Source organism: Phoenix dactylifera, chromosome 8 (assembly GCF_009389715.1).
Source record: "Phoenix dactylifera cultivar Barhee BC4 chromosome 8, palm_55x_up_171113_PBpolish2nd_filt_p, whole genome shotgun sequence".
Lineage (NCBI taxonomy): Eukaryota > Viridiplantae > Streptophyta > Magnoliopsida > Arecales > Arecaceae > Phoenix > Phoenix dactylifera.
Genome location: NC_052399.1, coordinates 10,064,239 through 10,076,008, shown reverse-complemented (window position 1 = coordinate 10,076,008; position 11,770 = coordinate 10,064,239). Strand labels below are relative to the sequence as shown.

General features: G+C 35.6%; 1 pseudogene; it reads right to left on the bottom strand.

Moving 5' to 3' along the window:
- Nucleotides 1–1,160: 1,160 nt before the first annotated feature.
- LOC103711245 lies at nucleotides 1,161–7,487 on the bottom strand (annotated as a pseudogene).
- Nucleotides 7,488–11,770: the final 4,283 nt, after the last annotated feature.

Here is an 11,770-nt window from a genome sequence, read left to right as displayed (position 1 = left end):
GTGTGGAAGGTGTCCATATAAAGTTCTAGTTGAAAGATATATAGATTTGTATATGTGGAAGGTTTTCATATGAAATCATGATTAAAAGATGAATGACTATGACTGGGATCACATATCTAAATGTTGATTTCATAAGAGGATAGAAGATTTAGGAAGAAGACTCCATCTCAGGAACAAATTAGATATACCTCGAACAAGGATATATCCAAATGTACTTGTTTTAGATCATAGATATATTTTGATAATAGACTCTTGCAAGTGTAATTTAATGCTATAAGAATAAGCAATTAAACCTCCAATTGAATTATTAGATAAAAAAATATTGTTCAAACTCTCAATATTGTCGCTATAAGCTATTATAACGAAAAATAGTAGATAGGATGCCATTTTGTTACTGAATAGAATATTCTAACAAACAAAAAGAGTTGAATTTAAAATATGATGACAAGTAAATGGTGACAAAAAAGCCACAACAATGATAAATTTTTAGGGCTGAAAACAGAACAGATATAAATTAGACGTGAATATATTTATATCCTTATCTGCCTTTATTTTGCAGATATGAATATTTCAGACAAAATATTGTACACCCATTTTTGTGTTTCTAACAATTAAAGATCTGAGTCGATATAGATGTAATTTAGATATAAGCAATATTTAGATTTGCACTAAACAAGTGCATATGCATAATTTCATTTTATGAGAACATTATCCTGCAATGTCTTGGTCATTTCAAATATATACAGAATTTTGTGGGCAAAACTTTATGCTTCATCAACTCAAACTACATATACATGTCTCCAAACTTTTTGAGGAAAATGATGTCTTCCAGCTTTCTTCTTGAATAGTCAAGGTCCCACTATCAGTGTGGTTCAGGGATCTTCGCCAACAAGTTAAAGATGACAAGTCATGGAAAGAAAAACACATTGGTGCTGCCACATATCAAGTCATTATGAAATTTGTGAGAGCCGTGTGACACTAATGAGTACCGTCGAATGGTCAGGGAAGTAGAACCAGTGACTAGTGCCATTAATCAACATTAAAACAAAGAGCCAAAACAAGCTTTTTCTATGGCATAACATAAGCTGCCATTTAGTCACAAGTGCTCCATATCATGAGATAAGTAGGAGATATGAAACTGGGATTAGCTGCATCATGCATAAATCATCAATAAAATAAGCAATTTCATTTCACCAACACAGTCTGGCTTTCATTGTAACTTATAGCAAAATATAGAAAAAAGAAAGAAAAAAGGCAACAAATACCACCAACATCACACTCAGCTAATAAGTCCTGTCTTGGAAGGCCATCTTGTCACCGCACAGTTGAAAACAAGGGACGCTTTTATTAACTAATCTACTAAAGGAATCAAACAATATCATACTCAGCTAATAACTAATTGAGGATGAAAGCATTTTGATGGTAGAGAAGGATGAAAGCATTTACAAGAGAGCAAGTAGGGTGCAAGAACTCAATTTGTATCCTAGCATTTGATGTTCTACTGCCGACTTCATTGCCAATAATCAACTCAAATTTATGCTGTTAATAGCCATCTATAGATGACTTCTCTCGAACAATGGAAATCTTGGAGAGACCATAAACTGAAAGAATCGACCGTTTTCTATGCTTTGAACTGAACAACAATGCATGAAATATCATCTTTGCTGTCTCTATTCAATGCTTCAGTGGTTAATTGCCTTGCTGCTGCTCGTGGGTCCTTAATCTTTTGAGCAATATTGACAGCCTCTGCATTGCTCATGACCTAAACAGAATTGAATTTACAAAAGAAATATGGTTTATATCGATAAAATGAGTAACTAGAGAAGGCTCCAGGCTTTCGGAAGCAAACCTTCCAGAGGCCATCACTTGCAAGGATAAGTAGCTCAGCATCAGCAGTCAAATCTTCAGAACATATGTCAGGAACTGATTGCAGGTGTGGCTTGAGGCTCTTGTCCCCAAAAGCACGGGAAACAGCTAATTGGCCATTAACTCTTGGGACATCTCCTGATAAGAGATGAGTATCAGCCTATGCACGGGTTAACATGTTTTTGTGAAACAACAACATAGATAAACAAAAGATAAACATCTAAAAAATATTTTTCACATTTAGGCGAAAATTTTGGCCTAACACTTCAAGTAGGAAAGAGAAAATCTGTTTTACTATGAAATAAGGGCTTTATAACATGGATAAGCTTTTATTTCATATGAAGATTTAACAATGTGAATTAAGGAAACATTATGTTGTCTATAAAGATGGCAAACAGCATAAGGTATGCACTTGTGAAGACGCTAGTTTACATACGGAGTAGAGTCTAACATTAAAAGGATACTAGAACAGAACTTGTACATCCACAAAGGCAATTGGGCAATTTGTAGAGACATTTTTCAATTCCATCCTTACTACAGAAACCGAAAAGATCAAGGCTTGTGTGAAAAAAACTACTTCGCCTTAACGAGCAGAATGCTCAATGCCCACAGTACATTCACCAGTCATAAGGGGGCAACATACATTCCAGCATATGCTACATTCTGAAATACCATCTAAAAAGAGAAGACTATAGATTTAAACAGCTGCCCTCATCTGATTAATTCTGCAGTTCCTACATATAAGATTACAACATTGTTGGAGCACTTCCTCAGAAACTATGCCTTTCAAATGGTTTCTATTTACCCAACAAGCACCCCAGATTATCAATTTCAATTCAAACATCACAGGTGACAGACTTCCATTTAAGATAAACAATTTAAAATTTCACATATTTCCCCAATATAGATGATTCCAATGTCCACAAAGGTAAAAGATATGTCATGGAACAAAGTTTGAAACACTATATGATTATACCTTCAAAAATATTCTCTCGACCAAGAAAAAAAAATGCCTTCCAGAGTAAGCCTAGTTCTGGCTAGTAATATCATCAAACTAAAGAGCAAAATGTCCATAATCATGTCAATAAGACAATAGCTATGTTTGTAAGGTAAAGATAGAGATGTTTTTTAATAAAGTAAATAGGTCCAACAAGGAGAATTGCAAATTGCTAATGGATGGTAATTCATAAATACCTATCAAGCTTAGCAAAACAATCATTAGAATAATGACATGACATGTTTCTTCTGCCATATCATCTGATAAAAGCATAATTTCTTTAGCCACATAATCCAGAGAAGACATTCTTCAAAAGTCATAGGAAGATCTATCCAACCAGGCACATAGATTAAAACCTATTTCTAGTCCATCATGAGTCTGTCAAATTTCAAAGCTTTATGGTACCTATGTTGAAGTGGGAGTGATATACAAATTTTTAACCACTCAAAAGTCTGATGGCAAGCTTCCTGATCCACACAAGCTTGGAGACTTTCGATGAAACAATCTATGGAAGCACATAAAAGTGGTGGATGCTTTTAGACCTTACTAGTGGTTTATGAAGGCCTGCCAACAAGTATTCCTGAAGTAATTTTAAATGCAAATAGAGATTTTTGCAGAAGCACATAGTACCAAGCATCTTATAAACCAAGAGCAGAACAAGATTCGAAGGAGGAAATAATGAACTTTTGCAATTTGAGTGCTTACGGTTTAAAGTGGCACAAAGATGGGAGTGCGATCATGGTGCAGAACATATTTCATGTCATCATTACCACTCTATTAGACAGTATATTACCTAAAAGTTTTCCTACTTCTCTGAAAAACTCTCCATCAAATCAACACCTTTCGACTTGAATATTGATGGCCAATCTACAGTTACAATTTTCTCTCATTTATTTTGGAAAATAAAATACCACATTGATAGGGAAAGTAGAAAGCAAATAGAAAGAGAGAGTACATTATGACAATAAGACAGTAAGGAAACACACACAAAAAAAGGATCCTCATGACAGTATAATATATAAGCTCCAAGTTGATTTACACTCAGAAATTTATTAAAATTTTCAGATGCTTAAGGACTACTTACAAGTTGCTTAATTTTTTAATGTCAAGGTGAACAAGCAAATTTCTTTCAACTCCTCATCCCAAAATCATCCAGAATAATTTCATTTCAGATTTATGAGACTCAAAGTAGGGGCATTTTCATTGACTCTTATTAGTTCTCCAAATAGATGTTACATTATTATCCTATTAAATGTGTTTGACAATATATCCAATAGAATTTAAATCTTACCTTTTGCCTTATCAACCAAGGACCATCCTTACATATCAGAGTCTTCCACCTATAACAATTTCTCCAAGGATTTATGAAAATAAACCTTCTACTCCATTTTTGGGTGCCAGCATGGTGCTTTTTCTTTACTTGTCAACAATTCCTTAACTTCCTACTAATCATTTCTGATGCTCCTTCTTTCCTAGATCAACCTCTTTTCTTACAGAACAAAAATTTTCTTTAGCCTTCTGTACATGACACCACTCTGAATTCAATAAGGAACATCTAGCATTGTTTGAAATTTATAGTTCCCCTTCATTAGGAAGAGGCCCATGCCCATGGACTATTTATTGGTTACATCATAAACAGAAAATGTATTAGAGAGAATTATAAGAGGCTCTTTGGTGGTGGTGGTGGTGATGGTGAAGAATGAAGACAGAAAACAGAACAATTAAAATCAGGTCAATTTTTGGAATTGTTGATGAAGTGAAAGGTCAGCAGTCATCAAAGATGTGCAATTCAGGATGGAGGGTTATGTTGATTGAGACCATGAAGAGATATGGATAAGCATAAAAGAGTGGTTAACGGGGTTTGAAGTTTAAACAGTTCATCAATCTGCAGTCCAGAAAATAATTTAAGGACAGACTGGAATGGATACTCAGATTAAAGAGAAACAGAAGGCAAAGGGGGTTACATTAGAGATTTAAGGGGGTTTAATATTGGAAATGAGAAACTAGGATTAAAAAGGTTTCTACTGGTTTATGTTGAGAAATGTAGGGTGCTTGGCACAGGTTTTTCTAATGCAGACAGGTTTTAGGGCATTGAAAGAAGGTAAAAATAAAGATGTCAGAGTTCTTAGATGTATTTAGAATTTAAAGAGTCTTGCATAATCAGTTGAGAATAGAATAGAGAAGCAGCATATTTGGTGAAAAACAGGTCAGATTCCAAGTATCTACTGAGGTAAATTCTGCAGTTGCAGCAAATGGCTGTAAATATTGAATCAAAGAATTTTTTAGGGAAGGAAAAGAATTACAGAGAGGTAGAGAGTAAAAACTAAAAGAAGTAAAAGAAGAAAAAGAAGAGCTCAGGGAAACAAGATGGTCCTGGCTTTCTTTAATGCTCTGTGCTATACAGGGAGGGAAAATCAATGATTTGTTCCCAGCAAACTATAATATCCTTCAAACAGGCTTGAGAGTTCCCCCTTACTTTCTGTTTGACCAAACTAGGACACCTACTAAATAAGAAACGAATAAAAGAAAGATATCATGAGATATCTTCTCCCATCTTGACAAATAATAAATCAGATGGTACTATACCTACATGAGTGCATAGGTGAAAGCTGCACTTGCATGCAGCTTGAGCCACAAGCCTCACTTTAAGGTGCCATTTGCATCTAAGCCATGCACGACCCACATCTCAAGGGGGAAGGATGTGATTCACAGTGCTTGTAGGTGGTTTCACCTTCTCATCTAAAGAGCTCAATTGAGACAACCACATTTATTGGTGATGGTTGGTCTGGCAAGAGTAAAATCTCAAGAAGCTCATAAAGACAATCACAACCATGTCTGGATGGTAGACTACTCAATCTCTTGTGTTGAGTCTTCGTAACAAGAACATCGAATATGTGTTGAAGGCTCACAAATGTGCAATAATCCACTCTTGGGCAACAAAACGAAATACACAATTACCATTGATCACAAGCCCAGACACAGAAAATCGAGATTGTGTATATAACACATCGATATTCAACAAAATATCACATTACATAATTCCATATGAGAATTCAACCGTTAAAAGATAGAAGTCTTAATCCAACAATGACAATTTCTTGAAAACCAACACATGAATTTAAATGTAAATCCAGAGTCAGATTGACCGGTGTAAATTACAAAGATGCTAGGCACCAATGCCATTTACGGTTCAATTTTTGGTCTCATCCCACCACTCATATTAACTGAATATAGGGTCAGGAACTTTTCCATCGATCTTGCAGGTTCATGCAATTAAGGGGTTATATGGGAACAAGTCAGGTTTAAATCTCCTATAAGACATGCTAATTTTGATTTATTAATGATATTCTGGCACTGCTTCCTAGCATGAGAACAATGTTAACACATCTAGATTAAGTAAAATTTCGTTAGTTAAGTTAGTCTAACAAATTTACAAAGATCTGCACAGATGCTTCTCTGGAAATAGCACTGATACTTCCCTCAAAAATTAATAAATGAAGATACTCCTTGGTATTGACAAACAGAAACAGATTGCAATTTGAAAATATTAGAGCATGGCATTTCATAGACAGGCATAGATATGTAACACTATATAAGAACAAATATATAATCAGAAGTTTATTTAAATAATGGCTGCTGCAGCAAACCTGGTATGTTTGAAACAAAGCCACCGCTTGTCTCGATTCTCGCACGCTCAGTGCTTGTTCATGATCAACTGTCAACTGTATCACCTTTCCACTTGTTGCAAGAACTGCTCGTGAATCGCCAACATGGGCTATCCATAGCTTCCTACCATTTATGAGAAATGCAGTAACAGCAGTAGAACCCCTCGTCCCATATCAGGACCGTGTGAAAGAATTGCCTTGTCAGTGTTCTCATAGGCTCTTGAAATGGCTCTAGCTGGGTCAGTCCAAAAATCTTCCTGGAATATGGAAAAGAGAAATTAGGTTATGCCTTTTTGTGTATCGGAAATTTTATTTATTCCCTTGAATGTACTCAGGTTAATCCATCACTGATGACTACAATAATTAAGGCTGCATTTGGAGTTATTCAATTCTCAATTTTCCAAGATTTGAAAATTTTTGAAATTTGAACTTTGAGATTAAGGTTTGTAGGAGGCATCTGGTTGTTAACAAGAGAAGGTTCAAAAAAGGAAAAGAATAAGTTAACAAGGAGAGATGTGAATTTTGAAAATTCTACTCAAAATTGGATTTCCATTTTCATGATTTTAGGGCTTTTACAAAATTATATTGCATAACAAAAGATCCATATTAAAAATAACAAATTGTAATTAAAAAAAAAATGTAAAATCATGAGATCTCATGATTTTGCAGTAAATGGATGCACATCAGATAAAATAAGATAATGCTAATAGCAACACACCTCTCTCAGAGTATTGGCAAACAGATGCTTCTGCAAATAGGCAGGCACACTATCTCCCAAATGACCATCAAAATATAGCAAACAGCCCAAGCTCCTGTCCTCCCATCTGGACAAATTTGGCAACATGATAATCCTCCATTGGATGATTCGCCTTCCCCTTTACAAGGCTAAATCCATATGTAATTTTTATGTGTCCTTGACAGCTTTTCCCTTTACCAGCATCAGCTGAAGAATGACCTGCAAACTATACAGCAAAATCTAATTTCAGGCCTCATCCTCAGAGGGATAAATATAATACCCTAATTTCACAAAGCATCAAATTTTACAACTTGAACTCCACAAATCAGCCAATGTAAAATATGAGCTATAAACCAGCAAATAAGTAAGCAAAACAGAGATTATTAATTTAAACTCTGCAAAATATATCCCAGAATAAAAGATAAAGATAATTTCTACTTCTAAGTCTAACTAACAAATGCACAACGAAACATAAGCTTCATATTGTTTCAGTAGCTACATCAGAATCTAAATCCTGAACATAAAAGAGCTGACATCAGGATCCAAAGGATTACCGGAAAACCAAGATTAACAGAAATTTACTGGTTGTAAAATTAGAAATCATTCATGAGTATTTGGGTATACCAAGCAGCCATCCTACTACGGGCATACACCAATATACTCATCCAATTTGTCCACAAAGTCCCAAAATTCTGTTTAACAGATTTCAGTTTAATAATCATCTTGATCTTAAAAAGTGGGCTAAAGCTAGTGACAGAATTTATGAAGGTATTTAGTATATAATTTTAATAAACATCTTGGTATTAAAGGAATTTTGTGACGATACCCACTAGCGTGTGCACATCAATTGTATATTGGGGAGATCTTGGGCATTACTAGGGCCAAGGAACCTAAATAATAACTTTTGGGCTCACCTTTTTTAATGAGGATCTTGGTACTTAAAAGGGCCAAGGAACTCTAATATAATTTAGCTAGCCTTTTAGATAAACACGTAGATTGTTATAAATGAGATCAGATTAGACCTGGCTCATCTGGACTCGGGAACACTGCAGACTCTCTTAAGGCTAACCATGAGTCGATTATGGTGCGTGATTGTGTTTGAGATTGGACACTTAACTGAGCAAGGTCACTAATGGCTTAAACTAGGGCAGAAAAATGAGGATGTGTGCATGGCATAAATCTAGTCCCATAACAGGAATGCACTTGGAAGATTTTGGATACTTATACAGGACCAAAGAACCCAATTTCAACTTCTAGCTTGTCTTGTTGGGTGAGGTCCTAGGTGTGTAATTTTCTTTTAAAATATTTTTTAACAATTTGGAATATATTAGGAAGTACTATAAGTAAATAATAGATAGTTTTAGAAAATAGTTATGTATATATTAAAAGTCTAATCTGAATTATCTTAGAAGTGGATTTTCATTGCAAGTAGTATGGTTTGTTTACTAGCTAGTTTGTTGGCCCATATCTGAAGGCCAAAACATCATCAGAAAGTTTTGTTTTCTTATAAACTAATAATGAAATTATAGAATTCGACACTTAAGAAGTGTTTATTTAGTAGTTCTTGTTCCAAATTAGCTTTATCTTCCTCCCTGGTTCAAACCAAGCAGCAGGTTCATTGTCCATGTGGTCATCAACATGGCCCAGTCATGCACGAATCAATAAGAGATAGAAATGGCAAAAGCACTAATCTTTCTAGAATATAGTGCAACTATAAGCCAGTAAAGATTCATTGATTCTTGAATTTTCATAGCTAATTAAGTATGTGTTCATCGATGCCAGAAACAAGACACTAAAATCCAAAAAAACTCGGCACTCTGAGATATAGATAAAAAAGGAAGCCACTATCAAAGGCCAATGAAATCAGCAATCCATTTAAATCCTCGAGTTCTCGCAAGGTAAAATTCCAATTTCCTTCATAGAGTCTTCTTTGGATATTATAATCAAATTATATATAACAATATAAGGATATTCACTTATTTGAAGCACAATGTCCAGAGGAGGTATATCATGGAAAATGGAATCCCTTATCATTCAATCTATGATAAGGTTGTAGTTTTACGTAATGAAGGAGCAGACCAGGAAAATTTGTGGATCAGAATCAGCAAGAGGTTGATGCTTCAGTGAAAGTCATAATGCAACTGTTCAAGAGGTTATTCAATATATTGTTCAAAAGTTTATGTGCTGATTCTTATGGAGGCAATTATTTCTTCAAAGTGTACAAGTTGCAAAATCGCCAAAAATATCACGGGCCATGATCTATTCTAGAATTTTCTAAGATGGCCGTAAACTCAAGAAAGCGTCTTAAGAAAGCAAAGGTAGATGAAATTAGCAAGTGATGTTAAGGACAGGCTTCATATAAGTGTTAACTGTTTCCTCCTTTTATGGTAAAAAGTCATTGATCTTTTGAAGGCATAACCAGATGCAAAAAACATCGGTCCATGTAACTAAGGCTACAATTTTGGGTAGAAAATTCTGAAACTTTGACCTCAAAAACTTTTATTTTATAGTTTCATGTTGTTGGGCTTTATGTCCCTCAATAGTTGAGCAAAAGTGTCACACGAAGATAACACATCTCAGTTTGAGTTTTGATATTTGTTTTGAATTGACTATGAGTTATGTTAGAGGTCATATAGATCAAGAAGCCAACAGTAAATATATGCTCGGACAAGTGGTCTGGCCACATAAAGGCAGCCATACTGGTGGAGTAAGTTCTATAATTCTGTATGCCCGTCGATGTTCGTTTTTTCTTTAATTTTATTCTTTTAATCCAAAGCTTTATTTTATTCTTGTTTCAAAGAAGTAAAGCTTGTTGTGGCACAAATGAATTCATTACTCACTATTCAGTTAAGATAGCAACCAGGAGTTTTTCAGAATACACCACAGCAAATTCTATATATGAATAAGAATATCTGGCTTCATATCTTATTTCTAACAACTTTTGTTTCAATAAAAAAAAATAGTGTACTGCTTTCATGCAGGAAAAGAACACTTGCAACTGATATAACCAAATAAAGCCTGATCTAATTAATGAAAATATGCATATTCTCTATTTAAAAAAAAATGATGCTTGGAAACAGAATACAGGACCCAACAAAACTTAAATATCAAGCTAAAATGAAAGAGGAAATATTAATCAAGATGATTGTTCAACAACCCTAAAAATAACAAGTTAATCCATTCTTCGCAACTAAAATTCAGATTTAACTATTTTTTCCTAATATTTCCATCTACCAATCAACAAACTGGTTCGATAAGAAAAACAAGCAGAATCCCAATTAATCCTAGCACCACCAAAGCAACAGCAGACGGAACAGAGGTTACCATGTAATGGGTTGAAGCATGGGTTTTCCCCGATCCAATCACCAACAAGAGCAGCAAAAAGGAGAGCACCGTAAAAGGAGAGGAGAATCAACAAACACGGAGATAGATCCAATCTTATCTCACCTGAGAGCTGGAACCCTTGAAGCAGCATAACCCTATCCATCGAAACCGCTAATCCTCTGCCCCGACCGCTTAAATAATTAACATCTACTCCTTCCGATCCCAAAGATGCGATTTGACCACGAACCACGCCGAAAATCCTAACTTTCTCGCAGAAATCGACTCCCTGCACTCCAAAACCCGACCTCCGATCACTGAAATCGAATCCTCACATCGACTTATGGAATCAAAATACCAAAAAAAAAAAGGGAATTCAAGAATCAGCTTACCTCAGGAAGAAGAGCCTGAAACAAAGATTCTTTCCTCTCTTTTGATCGATATGATGAGCGTTAAAAAGGAGAGACGGCAAGAGAGCGAGCAATCAAGCAGATGGTAGAAGAGTCCTCCACGAGTCCAAGGATGGAAAACAGAGAGGTGAAAGAGGGAGATAAAATAATAGAGCACAGTAGCCGCCGAGGAAGGACTTCGTCGTGTTGACTTCGCTGCGTACTAACGAACACACAAGGTATGACCTTCAGGAGTCCCGTAGTGGGAAGGGAATTTATTGGAGGATGCCCCCCGCCCTTATCTCCCCTCGAGTCATACGGACCCATGCTGTCCTCTGCCTTCATGGACAAAATACGTGATTGACTTTTGTTTGACCTCAGCGTCCCGCCTTTCTGTTTATTTCGAACCCGATCTATGGAAGAGGGGCCCTGTGAATCGGCCTCACTTGTTTTGTTTTGAAGTCCGTTATGAGTTTGTTCAGAAAAGAAATCCATCATGGCATTCGTGTAGTTATTATGAGCTTCATGTTACCGCAATAATATGGAAAAGGGATGGATATGGCCTGTAAAACCAAACTAAATACCAACCAATCTAGAGTAGAAGTGCTAGTGCGGTCGGATTTTGAGTGACCCACGATCTGATCCGTATTCTTATTCGAATTTTAATTTTGGATCCAATATCGATCGGATCGGATCGTACGGCTATAATTTTTGACCCAACAGATCATTCGGATCGGATCAGGTCCATGTATAACCCAGATCCAACCCAAAAAATTCGAGTCCGGATCGGATCTAA